The following is a 19,035-nucleotide window of genomic DNA, read 5'->3' on the forward strand; positions in this document are numbered from 1 at the left end:
AGATAATAGTCATGAGGTACAAAGAAAGAGTGATTTTGCTTTTATCTGGGCACTGTTATTGCATTTCAGGAACAATGGTGTTGGAAGGCGAACTTTGAGAATTTTTAGAGTTTCACCATATAACATTTAATTTTCAACACATTCTAGTTTTAGTGACATTCACAATGGAATATATAAGTGCACGTGGCTTCTAAGTATTGTTGGCACTCTAAAAGAGTCGGTGATAAAATTACTTCTGTAGTTTAAATGTTCTGGCTAGATTACAAAAGGCAGTTGTTAAACAACTTAACATTAAAGAATGAATGTAGCATTAAAACGTTAAGTTTAATTGTCTCTGGCTACATATAACTCAGCCCTTGGTTAACAGGAAGTTAGTATATCAAGGTGGAAAAATTAAATGACAGTGAAATGTTGATTCTGAAATTAAACACATTTCTAAACAGAAAAAAAATACCCAGAAATTTTACCTATAGGATTTTATCTGTAGCTCAGAGCCTATTAAAGCTATTTCCATGTGCTTTTTTCTCTTTTGTGCCTACGTCACCGATTTAAGGTTTTCTGTTTATTTAATTTTAAGAAGGAAGAAGAGGTTCTGGAGAGAATGTTCGCTGTGTCTGCTAATTACAAGTAGGACTATAAGACCAAGGTGGGGGTGGAGGGGGGTTGCTGCAAGGAGGCGGTGTGCCACCATCGAGCATAAGAAGGAAGATAATTCAGCGCTCCCCTCTAATCTTATTCCACCCGAGAAATTTGGGAGAATGCGAACAAGCAGTAGCCCAGCATTCTTGAAGGGGTGTGACTTCCCTCCAGGGGCTGTCCAATCGAATTCCTTCAGAGGGAGCAATCCCGAGAAGATTGATGAGGGTTGCTAGGAAACAGGAGCGTCTCCCTCCAGCGTGACCCAGAGATTGTTCTGCCCAAGCCCTCTCCAGGGGCTCACAATGTGCAGTTGAGCGGCGAGTGGGGCAGAGCTGCACACCGGCCTCCAGGCTCACTCGCTCCCTCCAGCTCGCGCTCTCCCTTTCTCCTCCCGCAAGCGGTCAGACCGCTGCACGGAGATCGCAGGAGAGTTCTCCCAGGGCTGACTGTGAGCCCCTGCTCTCCCGCAGGCAAGAGCTCTAGCAAAGCGTCCAAGTTGGAGCCGCGGACCTCCCTGCTGCCCCACGCCCCTTCACCCCACCCCTCTGAAATCCACCAACCTTTGCATGCACTGCCTAAGGATCTCAGAGTGAGGCGAAGCAGCCAGCAAAACCGCCCTGGCTTTCCGTTTAATAATCCTCTCGTCTAGGTACCCTGGCTCACTGAAGACTCTGCAGATACACCCCTATATACGGAGGGAGGAAGGGGGAGGGCAAAAGGGAAAAGGCGAACGAGAGAGGCAGGAAAGGAGAAAGAGAAAAGGAGAAGGAGAGAATGCCAGAAGGTCCGTGCCTCTGCTGAGAGTCCCAGTTAGATGCGACGGTTTCAGCCTGGCCAAGGTGAAGGAAAGTTGCTTCGGCGCCCGGGAAGTGGGTCTGCACAGAAAATAAGAGGGACTCAGCTGGGAACTGCTCCCCTCCCCTCCGCCGAAGGCCACCGGGTCCCCCCTTCTCCCAACCTCCTCCCTCATTCTCCTCCCAGCCTTCCCTTTCCCACTCCCCACTGACTCGGAGGCCTGGATGCTCTGCCACCGGGCAGTGGTCCAGCGTGTAGCAGGGAGGGGGCGGGGGCAGGGGGCACTGTGACAGGAAGCGGCGCGCACAAGTTGGCCATTTCGGGGGCAAAATAAGTTCTCCCTCGGATTTGGAAAGGACAAAGCCAGCAAGCCACCTCTTTTGTGTCGGATGAGGAGGACCAACCATGAGCCAGAACCCGGGTGCCGGCTCAGCCGCCGCGGCTGCCACCATGGTCAGCTCCAGTCCCTGCCAGGAGTTGGTGCGAGGTAAGGGGCCCAGAGGGGGACATGTCCCTCCGGGGGGCGCCCACGGCTCGGGTGCCGCGTGGGGCAAGTGCAGCCAGGAAAGTTGAGGCAGAACGCGGACCAGTTCTGCGGGGGTGGGGAGGGTGGGGGGCAGAGGCGCGGTGGGTGTGCGTGGATTAGAGTTTGTATGTGTGCGCTCACGTCTGAATCTCCGGGAGAGCGGCCGATTTCAGGGCACAGATGTGCGGCCAGGGTGCGAGAGGTGGAGGGACTAACTAGTCCTCGCAGACCCCCAGAGAGAACAGTCTCGTGAACCAACCACCTCCATGCCTCTCTAGGCTCAGGATTCGCTTCTATCCCGGGGCTCCTTAGGCTTTGTGCACAGGAGCCCTAGCGATGACTGGCTGCCTAACTAGCAGTTGCATGTGGGCGTGGAGGTTGCCAGACGAGGTGGGCACCTGGTCCGTGCTGCAGCTGGATACGCTCTGCAGCCAGAGGCGGCCAGAGGTCCGCTTTCTTACAAATACTCTTGGAAAGGAGCCCTAACTCGACGCCTTTTGCTCCTTTTGGCTTGAGTGAAAAGCCAGACTGAGAGCGTATCTCTTCATCGACCCTATTCCATTCTCTTATTTGACAGTGAGGTAACTCAGAGAGGGCGGGAGATTCGCGATCCAGAAATAGACTAGGCAATATATCCAATGAGCTTGTTTCTTAAGGACTTCATTTAAATTTCCTTCTAGTTCCTTCCCTAGGTTAACAAACGTGGAAGTTATTCCCTAAGGTACAACACTTTCAGGTAGATACCTCAGGGAGATATGCCCTTGCCTTTTAAGAATTTTAAAGCATGGCAAATTTTGCTAACAAATCATGAAACCTTACACATCTAATGATCCGCGGTCAAGTGCTTAGCTCATTTGCTGATAAAATATTTGCTATTTGAATAGTGACATATTTGAGATATATATACACTGATACTTAAAAATTGGTAAATGCAAAGTTGAGGTTAAATATGATTTAAGATTAGCATGAGTTAAGGACTTCAGCTCATTCTTTGAGTTTCTCTGCTTTAATTTATTTGGGCCACCAACTCTTAGAACTGTTCAGTAGAGCTATATTATGCTTCCTTGAGAAAAAAAGCATTGATTTGGAGAGAAACAATCATTTACCTAAGTCTAAGTCAGCTTTGGTTTATCTAATCACATATTTTAAGGCTTCTACCTGAGGGGGACATGAACTCAAATTGTGTAAGTATATTTTATTATAGGCATGACTGAAAACACCTAGATTCCTATTACATTAAACTCCTGTGAATTACCAAAGATGCTTAGGACACTCTATTTATTAGTTAATGATTCTGTAATGCTACACACCTTTTTTCTCCAAAAAGCACAATAGATTTTGAATAGATTTTGGAAGCTATTACACACCACACCCTAATGAAGTGATATATATTTTTCCTCTCATAATGGCAGTGTCTATCTTTACAAGGATTTCTCACACCTGTAGGTTTTAGCTGTCCTTCCTTTCAGGTTCTGATCACACAGCAGGAGAACCTGGGTATTCTAATAGACATGCCCTGAGGCTGTCTCAGTTTATGTTTGGAGTAAAACAGGTGCTCAGGATGGAAAATGAGAAGTCTTGAAACTTGTATTTTTACAAATAAAACAATGAAAATTCCAGAATATCTATATTCATTGGGCTCAAAAGGACAAATGGTAAGAATATCTTTTAGAATTCTTAAGTCTTCTCACCCCCAAAAAAATCTAGGTATAAAGCCTCTTTTCTATAAATTAGATACTTATCAGTGAAATCTAAAACCTAAATCTTAGAAAATTATGGCAGCACAAGAAATAGGTTAAATTTGGGTACTTGGAGGAGAGAGGTACCTCACTATTTAAATTGAATGGTATTTTTCACACTTTAGGAATATGTAATCACCAAGTAGAGAATTGTATGGAAAGCCACATAAACAGAAAATATTATAAATAATTGAAACATATCCTATGACCCACTTATTTGTGTTTAATGGTGTTTTTTTAAAAGTTGTGGTGTATACATGGAAAAATATGAGTGTAAATCAGATGATTTACCCCACAATTACTAAACATTAAAATGATAAGTTCATCTCTGATTTTATGTCACTGCAAATAAAATGGGCAAGTTGAACAAATGTAAAGGCAGCATAAAATTGAATGGTACTTATTTTGAATTAAATTTAATATTTTTACTATTGAAAGAACTAGGATAATTGTCAAAAGGTTACCTGTCTCACTTCTCTACTTCATGACAGGTGATCACCAGAGTCACACAAGATTGGGGATGCTCTTATTTTTTGTAATTTCCCTGGGTACCTTTTCCTCTTTTGTAGTTCATGTCAAACTCTTTTTCAAATTAAACTGTTTTCTCTTTCTCTTCCATGCCTCTAATAGATATCAGTCACAAGCAGCGCATGATTTTTTTCCCAGGAACCTAGCTACCTCCTGCCAAAATATAGCCCATTGGCATGGAGATGAAATGTTTCAATCTGTTGTCCTCCCCTCAACATCATCCCAAGATATCATTAAACAAAGGAAATGAAAATTAATACCTAATTTCCATGGAAAACTAGGAGGACAGGATACACTTATGCACAATGGAATAAGGCCAGAGTTCCAGGATGAGAATCAGTTTCTCCAGGGGTTACTCCCCAAAAAAGGAGTAGTGTTTATCCATAGTTGTCTTGTTTTGCTATTTTACACTGAGTCTATTGTGCATTTTCATCTCTTGTTCTGCTAAATGCATCCAATTCTGCATCAGATGAATTTGTTGAAATTGCTCCCAAGAAGCAGCATAAAATTGTAGAAGATTATCCACCAAGACTGAACACATAAAATGAGTACAATCATAGTAATCACAGAGACACTAAAAACTATTAGGTCATCCCCCTCCTTCTGCTTCTAATGTAGGTTTGGTCCCCATAGCATACTGTGTTTTGGAGTATTTCGGTCCAGTCTTGTTGTAAATGGCTCAAGTAATGGCTTCTTCTAGAGCCTTTGAAAGACTATTTCACAGTCTAATAGTTCTCCCTATTAAGAACTTTGTTGTGATATTCAGCCTAATTTTCCCCTGGTTCTATTTTATCCTGTTACTTACCCCCTGTTATAACCCCCCTGGACCAGTCCATTCTCTTGCCTGATTTAGAGTCCTCATCTAACATTTATACAGGACTTACAGAATACAAAAGCTTTATACAGTTTTAGGAGATAAGACAAAGGTGACAATTCTGTATCTGGACAGCTTTCCTAAATACTTAAGACACGTCTTTCAGGTCATTTATGTATGTATATGATTATATATTCCTAATAATTTATTTTACTAATGGAAGTGTGAGGAAATTTTCCATCTCTGACATCAATGACCTATATGAATATTAAGATGATCCCCTGTAAGTAATGTTTTATGTGAATGCACATTTATGAGACATTTTCACTGCAAATTTGATCTCAGCAGAATCCGTCAACACCCACACTACAAAGGAATTCTGTGACATGCTGGTCTGATGCTCCATTGAGCCCCAGAAGCTGTTGTCATGTAAATTCCACTTTTGAAATGAAAATGACTTCCATAATTAATAAAATGTGTTGGGAATACCACAGCATATGTAGTTTAGATGTGTACATTAACACCATATAGGGAATTCTGCTAAAATACAGTAGCCCTTTCATACTAAAGCAATCTGAAAAGCCAGTAGAATTAAGGTTGAATTCATCGCTATACTCTATCATGAAAAGCAAGCTCAAATCATGCATATAACAGTATGGAATATATTGAGATTTGCATGGAGGTACCATATGTGAAGGTTACTTTAAAAATAGAAAAGCCTGAAATAACCAAAAGAGAGAAACAGGTTTTCACTTTGTTCACTTAAAATCTGGTTCCAAGATATCTTGGTAGACTCACCATCCCACTCAATTGTTTCACCAAATCCAAGGCACTGAAATGCAAGCTCTGCTAGACAGTAGAGGAGTAACTGATAGAAATCAGGAAATAAGTTCCTAGGGTTACACTTGGCAAGTCTAGAAAATACAGGAGTAAGAGTAAAGTGAATCAGCAGCTAAAAACATAATTTAATGCTGTCCTCTTTACTGCTTGGTGGGCATTAATTAGATTGTACCCAGTAACATTCATGCAGATTAAGTCTAAGTAATAGTAAGGAGAAGTGGCATTCCAAACCTGAATATATCTTTCAGGGAATAAAATTAGACTGTGCAGTATAAATAACTTTAAAATCCATATTCTCCCTCCTGAAGCCCCAAAGTGTTTTACAGTGCCATTTATCACATGGTGAGTACCCTTAAAATGATTTTCCTTAGAAACAAAGGGGAAATCAATTTTCTTGGTATAGGAAAAGTAGGCCATTAATAGACTTGTGACTTCTCCCTGGGAAAATGGCATTCTAAGAAGTCTGTGTCTACACAGAATATAATATTTCTTCACCAAATGATAATCTTTTTATGGAATGGAAATTGTACACAGTACTTTAAGAACTGGTCAGAGAAATAAAAAAACATTCAGATATAATTTCTATAAGCATAAACTAAAACATCATGCTTGAAAATAAAACTATATATAGAGATATCTCTGCAGAAAGCCCCAGGTAGCTCTCATTTTTAATTCCTCATCAGAATTTACTTCACTGTTATTTCCTGTGCACCACTACACACACACAGACACACACACACATTTGAGTAAATCCAGTTGAGTGAGTATAGGTATGCACCAGACAAGTAGAAAATTTAAAAACCGTCCTATATTCATAGTTTTTAAAAAATTACAATCTATATATGTAACAACAGAGTAGTAAAAGCATAACAATTTGAAGAGACTCCTCTAAAAAAATAAGGGTTACCATCACAAGGAAGAAGTATCTAAGGAGGGAAGCAATTAGTCAATAAATATTTATCAAGCACCTATTATAATCAAAATAAGATTCAGGACATGCAATGGGAAGACACAGAAATGTTAAACATACACATGTATGAAGTTAAAGATATTCCAAAAATCAAACTTGAAACTCTAGAGAAGAGGTTCCCAGAATTATCAACCAAAAAAAAGTCTGTTCCTTCATTTAAAAGAAGTATTTAGATTTAAAATTTCAAGTACAGATATTCTGACACTCTCTGAGGACACTGTGCTAGATGTTGTGAAGTGACAACACTAATGATATGCCTTAATAATTGATAATAATTATTGAGCAATAACCATGTGCTGAGAAGTCTGCTAAAACATGACATAGATTATCAGACTGAGTAACTCACAAGAACCCTATGATGTAGGTACTATGGTCCCTATTGTACAGGAGAGGGAAGGGAGGCCCAAAGTGATAAAGGTAATTTTTCCCAGTTCAGGTAGTTAACAGGCAAGAGCTAGAATTCAAAACTTACTCTTACATCAAGTCCAGCAGTCCAGCGGTGCTTATGGCTAAGCTACATTGCCTCCCAATTTATTTTCATGCTGGGCTTCAATTCATTCAACTATTTGTTCAAATACTATCTGAGCTCCAAGTAGAGGGACCTCCCTTGGTAAAGAAGCAGTTCTACAATGGAATACAGAATAGAGTTCCCCAGGCTCGGCTTTTCCCCACCCCCACAAAGACAGTGTCTTCTGAGGGGCAAAGAAATGCAAATGGAAGAAATAACCCAGAAAAGTATCTACACTTAACTACAACTAAGGGGGAAAAGGAGAATTAGGGAAGTCTTATGAAGATGGTAGCTTTATTAACAAGCTGAGAAATAACACTGTGAAAATGTGGTCTCAATTTATTTCCTGGAGCCTAATTTCAATGAACATCCCAATCTGTACAACTAAATGCAGTGGCAAGAATACAGTCTCACAGCTAGACAGCACAGAGGTGAACAGCAATTCCATTTCGTATGCCTATAATGCTGATGTTTCTCTCCTCTTTACAACCTATTTTCCCACCAGGAAAATTAGCTGGTAAAAATGTTTTCTAGACTATTAAACTTTTTAAATTTCTTTACCCAGCTAAAGTAGTCACTCATCTTTATGTAGGAAGCTTTTTACACATTTAGGCATTTATTCATAACATACACAAGTTGAAAAGGATGAGGTCAAGGGATTCAACTTTTAAACACACTAAGAACAAGAGAAGCAAATAACCGGCTGGTAATTCCAAAGACTCAGTCTCTAGAAAAACCCAAGAGCAATTCTCTGACCTGATTGCTTTGCTACAGGTAGGAAACCTGCTGTCTTGCTTGCCTAAATTTGTATCTCATTTCAGACAACCAAAGAGCTGAAATATGAGTCTTTACTTGAAAGTCTTTCTCTGATTTGTGTTTTGTGTTAGAATATTTTACGAACATAAAAAAATGAATGGGTAACACAGATCTGTCCTTCCATCTGGTGGATTGTTTAATAATACACAGCAGATAGATTATTAGTAATATTTTGTATTTTGCTTAACAGCTTCAATGCACCATGTGTTGGTGAATATAGTATAATGGAAACTGCTTTCACAAAATATGTCCGATTTGGGAGATGGCACTACAAGGTCAGAAAAAGTTGGAATTTGTATTTGCCTCAAGAAGAAAATGAGATCTGGAGAATATAATTAACTGTTTCTATTTTGAAGCCTCTTATTTTTCCTAAAAAAGCAAAGACCCTCTCCATGCTGATGTATTAATCACAGTGATTTCTATCTAGTCCAGACATATTGGTGACCAGACCATACCTCAATTCAAAATTAATAAGAAGCCAAGACATGGAACTTAGATTCCTAACACTCGTCCTCCATAGACCTTACTCAAGGCCTGCTCTTGGCAAAAATACCTTGAATGCTAAAGCCCCACTCCCTCCAAAAAAAACTGCCTCCACCACCTGCCTTGGTTTCTAAAATCTCTGAATTTTAAACTGAAGTATTTCAACCAAGTAGAGAAGACCACACATTTCTAGATCCACCTAGTATACTAACTGTTCACACATGGCCTCATAGGTTCAGGCTAACTTTCTCTGTTTTGGAAGGAGTGACAGAGTAAGCAATCACAATTTTTGCCTACTTCACAATTTGCTTAAGAAAATCCTTTCTTTGGTTATGATTTCCTGAATAAGCATGATAGAGAAATTTGAGAGGAAAGAGCTCTTCCCTGTAGTTATTGAACAAATGGAGCTGTGGTAGAAAAAGATTGAGGTGTTACAGAGTGCCCAACCTCCCCACTTTCTTTCCTTCTAAAATCCTAAATTTGTGTTTGTTGCTGTGTGATGTAGGTAGGGAATTTGGTAATTTTAAATTACCAAAGGTGGAAAAGGCTGAAACATATGAAGTAGGAAACAATGAGGAAGCTGAAGAGCAAAGTCAGAGCCTTTTGCCTCTCCTTTCCCTTCCCACCATCCCATCTGTTGCACATCGGCCATCGGTCTTCTTACCTCTGCTATAAAGAGTCTTTAATCAAGTTATTGCCCAGAAAAGCTTGCATCAGAATCACTTTGAACTTTACTAAAAATGAAGAATACTGGGACAGATGCATCCCAGTCTAATTTCCTTTAGATTGGGGTTTAGAGTATGTGTATAAAATACACTTGTAGATTATTTTATGCACACTCAAGTTTGAGAAACCCTACTATCTTAGTCTGTTCAGACTGCTGTAACAAAGTACTACAGAATAGGTGGCTTAAACAACAGACATTTATTTCTTAGCTTTCTGGAGGCTGGGAAGTCCAGGGTCAACATGCTAGCAGAGTGTCTCTAATTAGTCCACTGTAATCAACCAGTTGTCTAAAATAAATTCTGCAAGCCTGAGCATTAATTAATTAATTAAACTCAACTAATAAAGCACACTCTCCATGAGTTGTATGAATAGATTCACTTTTCTGGAAACCTCATATTGCTTTCATTGCAAAGGCATTTTTCTTCTATCAACTATAGTAAAGTCCTCTAAAATATACAAACACATACAACATATATCTGTTGGATATTCTTATTAGGGAGCTTTCTCAGTCTCTTATCTTGTATCCTACATTTTATAATTGCAATATCGAGATGTTGGAAAAGGAAGTTATTGGTATTTGAAAAGTATCATCAATGAAAACATTTTTATTTCTAAGAATAGAAATGCTTCTAGCTTTGAATAACAGCACACTTAAAACTCAAATTATCTTTGCAACTACATCCTTATGATCTAGGGGATGTGGGCAAACATTATTTTGTCACAGTTCTCCCCTTTGCCCTCTGGATATGCAGAGCAGGAGAAAAAGAAAAACCTCATTTGGCAACTTCTTATACATTCTCCGCTCAGCTTCTACTTCGTTCAAATGAATGGTTGCTTAGCTGAAGCTGGCAATCCTCACAAACTGCCAAAGATAGTTTCCTGAGCAGCGTTCAGAGACACATGGGAAGAAAGCTGAAGAGGCAATGAGAGACAGGCAGCCGGGGGTGGGAAGGCTCAGGATGGACCACCAGCTTTACTTCCTAGGGGGTCTGTGCAACCTCTTTGTGCTCACCTGCACTGCTCATTTAATAAGCAATTTCATGAAGAGAAAAGAAATACAAAATAGACCTCCCCTGCCCCCACTCTCCCAAACATTAGAAAACAATTTCTAAAACTCGGGCACAACAATGATAAGTTGCTGAAAACTATACCGTGTCCCTGGCCGAGCCTGGTTTCCTTACCTTCTATGGTGGTTGTGGTGCTACACCAGGTAATGGCACCCCACTGGACTCTCCCACTGACGCCACAGCTCTCTCTCTAGCAAAGCCAAAAGCCCAAACCAGCTCCTTCCTTCTGACTTCCAGATTCTAGGAGGGGCACCATCATTTCCCCCAAAAGTAGTTCAAAATCTTGGAATTGCCTATGATATTTCCTTCTGTTTAGTCCTTTATTGATTCCTCCTTCATAACTCATTTGGTACAGTGTCCTACTACTGCCCAAACCTCAGCCCAGGCTATGCTCATAACAGTTTATCTCCTCCAGTCTCTCCCTCGGCATTTTTTGTTTATTTACCAGATATTTAATGAGGGCCTATTGAGTGACCAGTCACTGATACGTTAGCAGTGAAGAATAACCACCAAGAAAATCAGGAGGATTTTTGTTCTCATTCAGCTTAGATCAAACACTGAGTGTCAGAACTGCCGCAGCACCATTGCTTTACTGCTCCACTGCCAAAGCATCTTCTCTCTTCCCATTGCCTAGCCTGAAGTGAGCCCCAGCCTGTGTTGCAATGCTATGTTCTTCAGCATACATAAGCATTTCTGATACGCTCTCCCTTGTGAACATACTTTTGGATACTGTGATGTAGTGGGTTTGCTTGATTAGATATCTGCTCTTTCCAATGTAGCTGGGAATACTTGGATTTAGCATGGTGCCTTGGTACCAATAATACCATACATGCTTGTAGAGCTTTTTTTAGATTCATAAATACAGTAATACAGTCCAAGTAAAACAGATTATAACTTTTTTTAACCCATAAAAATGTAATTTTTATGGAGCTACCTGTATAAAAACTTACAGAAATCTGTGTGTATGAAATAATTTAAGATGTGGTTGGAACATTCATCCATCTCCCTACCTAGAATTAGCTACAAAAAGACCAAGATCTTGTCTGTCTTTTTCAGCAGTCTGAAATAATGAATGCAACATATAATATTTAACACATATTTAGCGAATGAAGGAATCCTATTTTAAATTTTGTATTTACTTACTGGGTATCTTCTGTGCTAAAATATTAACATTAATTTCTCCCCTTCATATGTTCCATTTTAAAAATAAAAATTTTTGCTACAATCTTAATTTGAATCCATAAACTATATCATTTTCCTAAAGACATCAAACAAAATAACACCATATAAAAAAATTTTAAATATGTCATGAAAAGTGACACTAAATTGAGTAAGTCTTTATGGAATATCCACACTTTCAAGATATTGGACAAGGTACTGAGGAAGATACAGAGAAGAAAAAGTCACAGTCTCCCTAAGAATTTATAATTTTATAGCAGAAATGAGATACATGCACATGTAAGTATAGTAACAGCAAAATTCAGGAGCTCACTTGTGAGACTCCTAAGTGGTTAATACAATTTCTGCTTGGCATAACTGTAGAACTTGTCATGTAAAAATGTTGCTTCTCTCCTGGACCTTTAAAAATAGTAAAGATTCAGAAAGTGGAGAAAATAATTCTATACCTATGCAAAGGTATAACAGTAGAATGTGAGATATATTTAGGGGCAATGTGTACATGGATTAGTTTAAGAGTAGGGCATACGGGGTCAGGGTAGAAGGCAAAGCTCTAAAGGCAGATGGGATAATAGCTAACACTCCTCCTGTAGGCAGAGGGAAGCCTCTGAAAGCATTTGAGCTGGGGAATCTAAAAGCATGATGTGAAGATAAATCAGAGGAAATAAAGGTTTAGGAGTCAGATGAGTTGGCTTATATGGCAACAGTTCAGGTAAAAGGTAATGATGGCCTAAACTAGGGCAGTGGCAATGGGAATAGAAAACACAAATGAACCTAACAGACACAAAGATGAATAATCCCTAGTAGGTAGGAATTAACTATTGGGTGAAAAATAGCAGTCCAAACAATTAAACTAATCATTTTCCTTCTACAATAGAAAAAAGGCATGCTATAGCAAATCCCTAGTTTAATAAAGGAAAAGCAAAGTTTTTTAAAAAGCTTTTTTTAGGAACTTCGGCAAAAGAAAATGTAATCATCAAAGTAACACAGTTTGAAAATTAGACTTAGATGTCCATCAGTAGAAGAATGAAGAAGATGTGGTACATATACACGATGAATTATTACTCAGCCATAAAAAGAAAACAAATCCTACCATTTGCAACAGCATGGATGGAGCTAGAGGATATTATGTTCAGTGAAATAAGCCAGGCAGAGAAAGACAAGTACCAAATGATTTCATTCATTTGTGGAGTATAACAATGAAGCAAAACTGAAGGAACAAAACCGCAGCAGACTCACAGACTCTAAGAAAGGACTAGCGGTTACCAAAAGGGAGGGGTTGGACAGGATGGGTGGGGAGGGAGGGAGAAGGGGATCAAGGGGTACTATAATTAGCACTCACAACATAGGCAGATCACAGGGAAGGCAGTACAGCACAGAGAAGACAAGTAATGACTCTATAGTATCTTACTATGCCAATAGACGATGAGGAATTGATAATATGGGTGAATGTTGAGACCACAGTGTTGTTAATGTGAAACCATCATAAGATTGTATATCAATGATACTTTAATAAAAAAGAAAAAATATTAGAAAAAAAGTCAATATTTTCTACATGGTTATGGTCTGAGAGCATTTATCCACAGATGGTAGATTAAGCCACCATGGTCTCTCACCAGGCCTCTGCAAAAGCCAGCCACTGGTCTCCTTGGTGCATGTCTTACCTGTCAATCCATCCACCAGGCTAGAGACAGAATTACATTAATATAAATCTGAGCATTTACTCTCTGCTAAAATTCTCCAAAGATGTCCCACTGCTCTTGGGATAATCAAAGCATGCTTTACGTGCCCCACTGTGATCTGCATATGTCTCCAGCTTTGTGATTCATCCCTTTCAACTCACACTTCTTCCACTTCCTCCAGTCAAACTGAACAGCTTGCACACCTTGCCCTCTCTTACCCCAGGCCTTCCCACAGGCTGGTCAACCTCCCAGAGCCCTAGCCCACTCAGTTAGAATGCTCTACCATTCCCATCTCCACTGGTAGGTTATTTCTTGCTGCTGCACACTCAGCATGCTCCTTATATGTCCCTGCACCACACTTACTATAATTGTCTATCTCCCCACCATAGTCAGTGAATGCTAAAAAGACAGAGCCTGCGTGTTCACAGCTGTATCTGTTACCCAGGGCAGTGAGTCACACACAGATCAATAAATAAGAGATCAAATAAATAAATGGAGTAGTGAGTAATTAAATCACTCTGGAGCTCTTTTCTGTCATCTTTGAAATTGTCTATTGATCTTTAAGATTCCTTTTAGTCATATAGTTTCTATAAGAAAACTTTGTCAATACAGAAGACAGAATTCAGCATCCCAAGTTCAAATCATTATTCTATTAAACTCAAAAACTATTGGGTCCTACTTACAAATTTACATTTTGATTGCTGCCTAAATAGCAAATCATTAATAACAATGCTATTGAAATGTTTCCTTATTCCTCAACCTGTCCTCATTCTGCAAACATTTCTTCTTCACTCATCTTCAACAGTGCAATATAAGTAACAAGGAAATAGAGGAAATTAACCATAAAAACCGAGAGTTGAGTAAACTTCCCAAGGAAGTCCACTTCTAGGCAGATTTCCTCGTCCACAGAGTGCTCATAAATGGAAACACATTTCAGACATTTTCAGAGAAGAGGACTCATAAATCTCATTTCATAATACTAATTCCCACCAGCTCCAGGGAATAGCAACACCTCAAGGTGTTCCATTTAATGCAACCTCTGTCACAATACTTCTCAAAAGAAAATAAATGTGGTTCACACAGGTTCTCTACAGCATTTTTAGGAGAATGAGAAAGTTACTGCTATTAGCAGTACTTACGATAATCTAGGTACTGCTTATTTGCTTTGCCTATATTAAACTTAGTCCTCACAATGGCCCTAAGGTACTGTTATGATTCCCATTTTTTAGAAGGGGAAACTGAGACACTAACAAATTTATATAGTAAGGGTATGGCTAGAATTTGAACCCAGCAGTATTATCTCATGAACTTGACAGGTTGATTCTATTGCCTTTCTTGTGAAATTATCCCCAAACCAGAAAGTATAATATGCAAAAAAAAATCGGAATAACTACCTTATATTCTTTACTTTGAAAATGAAAAGAACTCAAAACCTAGTGATATTCTAGCTCTTTGTTGAAAATAGAAACCAGTAGTATAGTCAAATATTGGCTTAATTTGCTAGTGTTATTAAGCAGAATATATTTAATGGTTTCTTATTTTCACCCAAAGCCTCCTAATTCCAGTAGCTTGAGATTCAGCTGCAACCAAAAACAAAAATCATGTCTAAGGCCTTATTCTTTACAAAGAGTTTGTTCTTTTAATCCCCACAATTTGTCCAGTGCTTAAAAAGGCAGGCTAGAAATGTTTTTAATCTTTATATCAAAAGAGAATTTAAAGCAAAAATAAAAATCATTTCCCTTATTTTCTGGGGAAAAAAATTCTCAAATTCCTTTGTGTTAAACAAATATCATTGATACATTGGTGAAACCAGTGGCCAGGAAAGGAAATTGTCCTACTTTATTCCTTTTCCTGTCCCTCCAGCTCTCACAGTAGGTGTATTTACATGTATCTAACCCTTGAAGTGAATTATTAAGCTGAGTTTACAAGTTAAGAAGGAAGAGGTCCTGAGAAGATAATTATAAGAATACAAATCAAGAGAGACAACTTTGAAAGAATAGTAATTTTGCTTCTTGTAAACCTTAAATCCCTAGGAGGAGAACAGAACAGCTTAGCACAACCTTTTCTCTCTATTCAGAAGTGATTGTGAATTAATTGTGCTGTTTAGCTGAACTTTGCTTTTCCTTGTATCCTAGGAGAAGATCTCTGACAGGCTGGGAATTTTTGCTTGTTTGCAATGTACACTCAGTATCTAGAGATAGGTCTTAACACTGCATAGGCTCATTGGAAAACCCTAATTCCCAAAACAAACAGAGGAAAAGGTGAATGAAACAGTCCATTGGCAGAAGGAAAAAAGAAAATAGAATGTTTGAAAAATGTTTACTTTGATAATTCAGTTTTAAATAGTCCCTAAGAAAATGCTTTGGTAACATAAGCAGTCTCAGTACAAACTCCAAACTTGCTCGTCAGTGAAGATACATAAGGCTTGTGGTGTACATGGCTTCATTAACTTCTTTATCAAAGCAGTTAGTGAAAACCAAATATATATTTGGTATATCAACTAGCCCATAGAGTTCTAGCAAAGAGGAAGTGTGAGCATTTGCTGATAAACAGCAACACTATTAATTTTGACAGTAAAATTTTAAGCATTAGGATTCTTATTAAAGTTGGGTACTTCCATGCTTGTATGTATCATTTCAGTTAGCTGGTTAGCAATTGACTTTTTGATGTCGATTTTATAGCTTCCTTCTGTTAAACATGATATTTTTATTCATCCATTCAATAGTTGCTAATTAACCACACAATATTTAATTTCTACTAAGTTAGGCACTGCAAAACAAAACACAAAACAAAACAAAATGGCCCCTTGCCCTCAAACATCTTTATTTCTAATTTCAAAACTCTACATTTTAAGATTTTAAAAAAATATTTAAGTGGCAACCTTACCCTTCATCCAGTATTTCAGTCAAAAGTGAGTTACTCTTAAGGGGTTCAGATTAGCAACAGAGGTTTAAGAATCACCACAAACAAAGTACCTTTCCTTTTTTTTTTAACAAGATTTGCTTAATGCTTTTAAAAAGAAAATTGTGTTGCAATGTAAATCATAAGGGTGGCTATTGAGGAATGTGTTCTGGGGGTCAGTCCTCAAGGTCTTAACACATGTAAAAACACGCCCATTTACTTAACTCAGTGTATTTGGTACATCCATCTATTTCTTCCAGAAACTTGGACTAAGCACTTTCTGTATGTAGCAGGGGCTGGAAATCTGTAGATTTGACCTCAAATAGCTCATGGTCCTATTGTGTGGAACTTAAGGAAAATAAATCACATGGGTAGTGTCTAACTTATTAATGACCATGTGCTCAGGATTGTTAAAAATTCAAGAGGTAAATGGAATGTAGACTCAAGGAACCATATTTTCTAATATCTTTTCCTGAGGTTAGAAGGAATTTGATGTAATTATGGAGGCAAAGTATTCTTTAACAATTTTTTTTTTAAGTAATCTGAGTCAAATGGCACTGGAAAACATACTTGGGGCCAATTTGAACTTTACAGTATAAAAAGCATTTTTACTGCTAATGTTGCTCTGAAATTAATTGCAAGATTTTTTTAAATGACATAAAAAAATCATCAAACCAATCAGTAAGTCAACCGAAACTAGCAACCACCACGAACTAGTAAATTAAAGCATATAGACACTTTCCTTTCACAGTTTAAAGTTTCTGTAATTGAGATATAATTCAATTTATGTGCACATTTTATATATTTTTTCCAAAGTCGTCCTTAAATTCATAGTCAATCTTATAATGAATGGTATAATTACTTGCACATAATTTTACTTGCAAGGATGCTAACTACCTATCTTATAAACTCTATGTTTCATAATAACTGTAAATATTTTAATGAAATTTACTTTGAATGTGCAGCATTTTTCTCCAAATGAAATGATAAACTTTCTTTTTTCATATATTTTCAAAATTCAAAATCACTCACTTTGAAACACCTCATTGCCAGAATCAAAAATTATCTCTCAGTACTTTTATTACCTCTGCTTGAAAGTAAGAATGGTTCCTTATTAATCTCTATATATTTCTTATAGGGAAAGCCATGTCCCAGTCATTTCTGTATCACTGGAATCTATAATAATGCCTTTAAAAAAAGTGAATGGTTGTGGAATGAATAAATGAAATAATGGAGAAATTAAGACCTTGGTCACAATGAGCCCTCAATAAATATTTGTTGAGTTACAATGAGCTGCTTATGTTGACTGACAGGGCATAATGCCATAGTTCAGTGATAAAGTTTTAACATGTTTCTGTAGTGTTAGCCTTTGCATTATCAAGAGGAAATTAATAAATGCTAATGATAAAATAATTACTTTAATATTTGATTCCATGTATACCTCAGAACTATGTATTTAAAGGAGTCTCAGTATGTCAGTCTTTAGCTCAAGTATTTCTCTCATGTATCCAACTATTTTTATGATATTTTCTGTGAAAGAATGTTTCCTGAGTAACTTTTATCTTAAAGATGAATTTTTGAACATAAGAACTTCATATGAAACATGACCTTCCTCAGTAATTCCCTATACATTCTGTTAAATTATTTTAATGTAGTCTTGCCTTTATACTTTAGTATTAGCACCCCTAACCCTTAGTACCCACAAGAGCCACCAAACATTTCATTTCTAAACTGAATTTATCCATCAGACTTCTTGCTAAAGTTTCTCGTTTCTGTTGCAGTTTTGGCTCTGATAAGTTAAAGCAGCACATTAAATTCAAAAACTGCCTCAAGTTTTGGACTAGCATAAAGAAACATTTAAGACAATTAATAAAAATTAAACAGCATTTTCTTGCAAATTTTCAGTGACCTCTAACTAGAAATTCAAAATGTATTTATAAGCTCCTTATTAACTAATAGCAGAGACCCTTTTACCAATGAGATCCCTTGGGGCATAAATGTAAATAGGAAAGAATAGAGGATCTTAGACCAAGCCCTAGAATACTACTATTTATAAATCACACCCAAAGAAGGAGCAATGAAAATATACAAAGAAGTAGTGGTCATTGAGGTAAGAGGCAAGCCAAGAGAAAACAGTGATCATGAAAACAAAAAGAAGCAAGTTTTCCCAGAAGAAGGCAGTGTGCTGTTGAGGGGGCAAGTTAGCTCAGAAAACATAGGGATCAATGCTTTAGCATCTTGATCCCAAAAGCTAATGAGATAAATACATTTAGACTCTTAAAAGCCACTGGAAGTTACTATGGAGTAGGGAACTAGAAAAACGTTTGGAGGGGTCTCATTCCAAAATTGGATTTGAGGAAATAGTTATTACTTCTCATTTGTGTAGTTTTGCCATTATGGTGGGCAAGGAAATGGAACGGTAGGTGATGGGATGGAATGGAATGGAACATGAGTCAAGAGACAACCTATAAATGTTTCTTAAATTTGACTGAATTATATGACATAATTCCTTGGATATGAGACTGAAATAGTCTTAGGACAGATCAAAAGGCCTTATAGACCTGCTTAAAAATTTTATTTGTAATATTTTAGGCTTAGAGTAATGGTAAGCTAGTAAAGTTCCTGACCATGTGGAGCCTATTATTTAATGGTGGAGAGATTAATCAATTTTCTCAAAGAAATATGAAATACCAACTCTACTGTGTGTGAAAGTTAAGAGATGTACAATGCTGTAGGAAGATACAATAAGAGGGTATGCTATCACAGGAGTCAAGGTTCCATGAAAAAATGACAACTGGAGAATTAGTGAAAATGGAGGAAATCAA

General features: G+C 38.0%; 1 protein-coding gene across 2 annotated transcripts in view; it reads left to right on the top strand.

Moving 5' to 3' along the window:
* The first annotated feature begins 1,406 nt into the window (after window positions 1-1,406).
* GRM3 (glutamate metabotropic receptor 3) overlaps window positions 1,407-19,035 on the top strand; it is a 221,034-nt gene continuing 203,405 nt past the window's right edge. Inside the window, exon 1 of one of the 2 annotated variants that reach the window (XM_036911857.2) lies at window positions 1,407-1,921. The gene's annotated coding sequence lies outside the window, so the exon portion shown is untranslated. The remainder of the gene's footprint in view (window positions 1,922-19,035) is intronic. The other variant, XM_057504467.1, reaches the window with a different exon arrangement.

This window comes from Manis pentadactyla, chromosome 7 (genome assembly GCF_030020395.1).
Source record: "Manis pentadactyla isolate mManPen7 chromosome 7, mManPen7.hap1, whole genome shotgun sequence".
NCBI lineage: Eukaryota > Metazoa > Chordata > Mammalia > Pholidota > Manidae > Manis > Manis pentadactyla.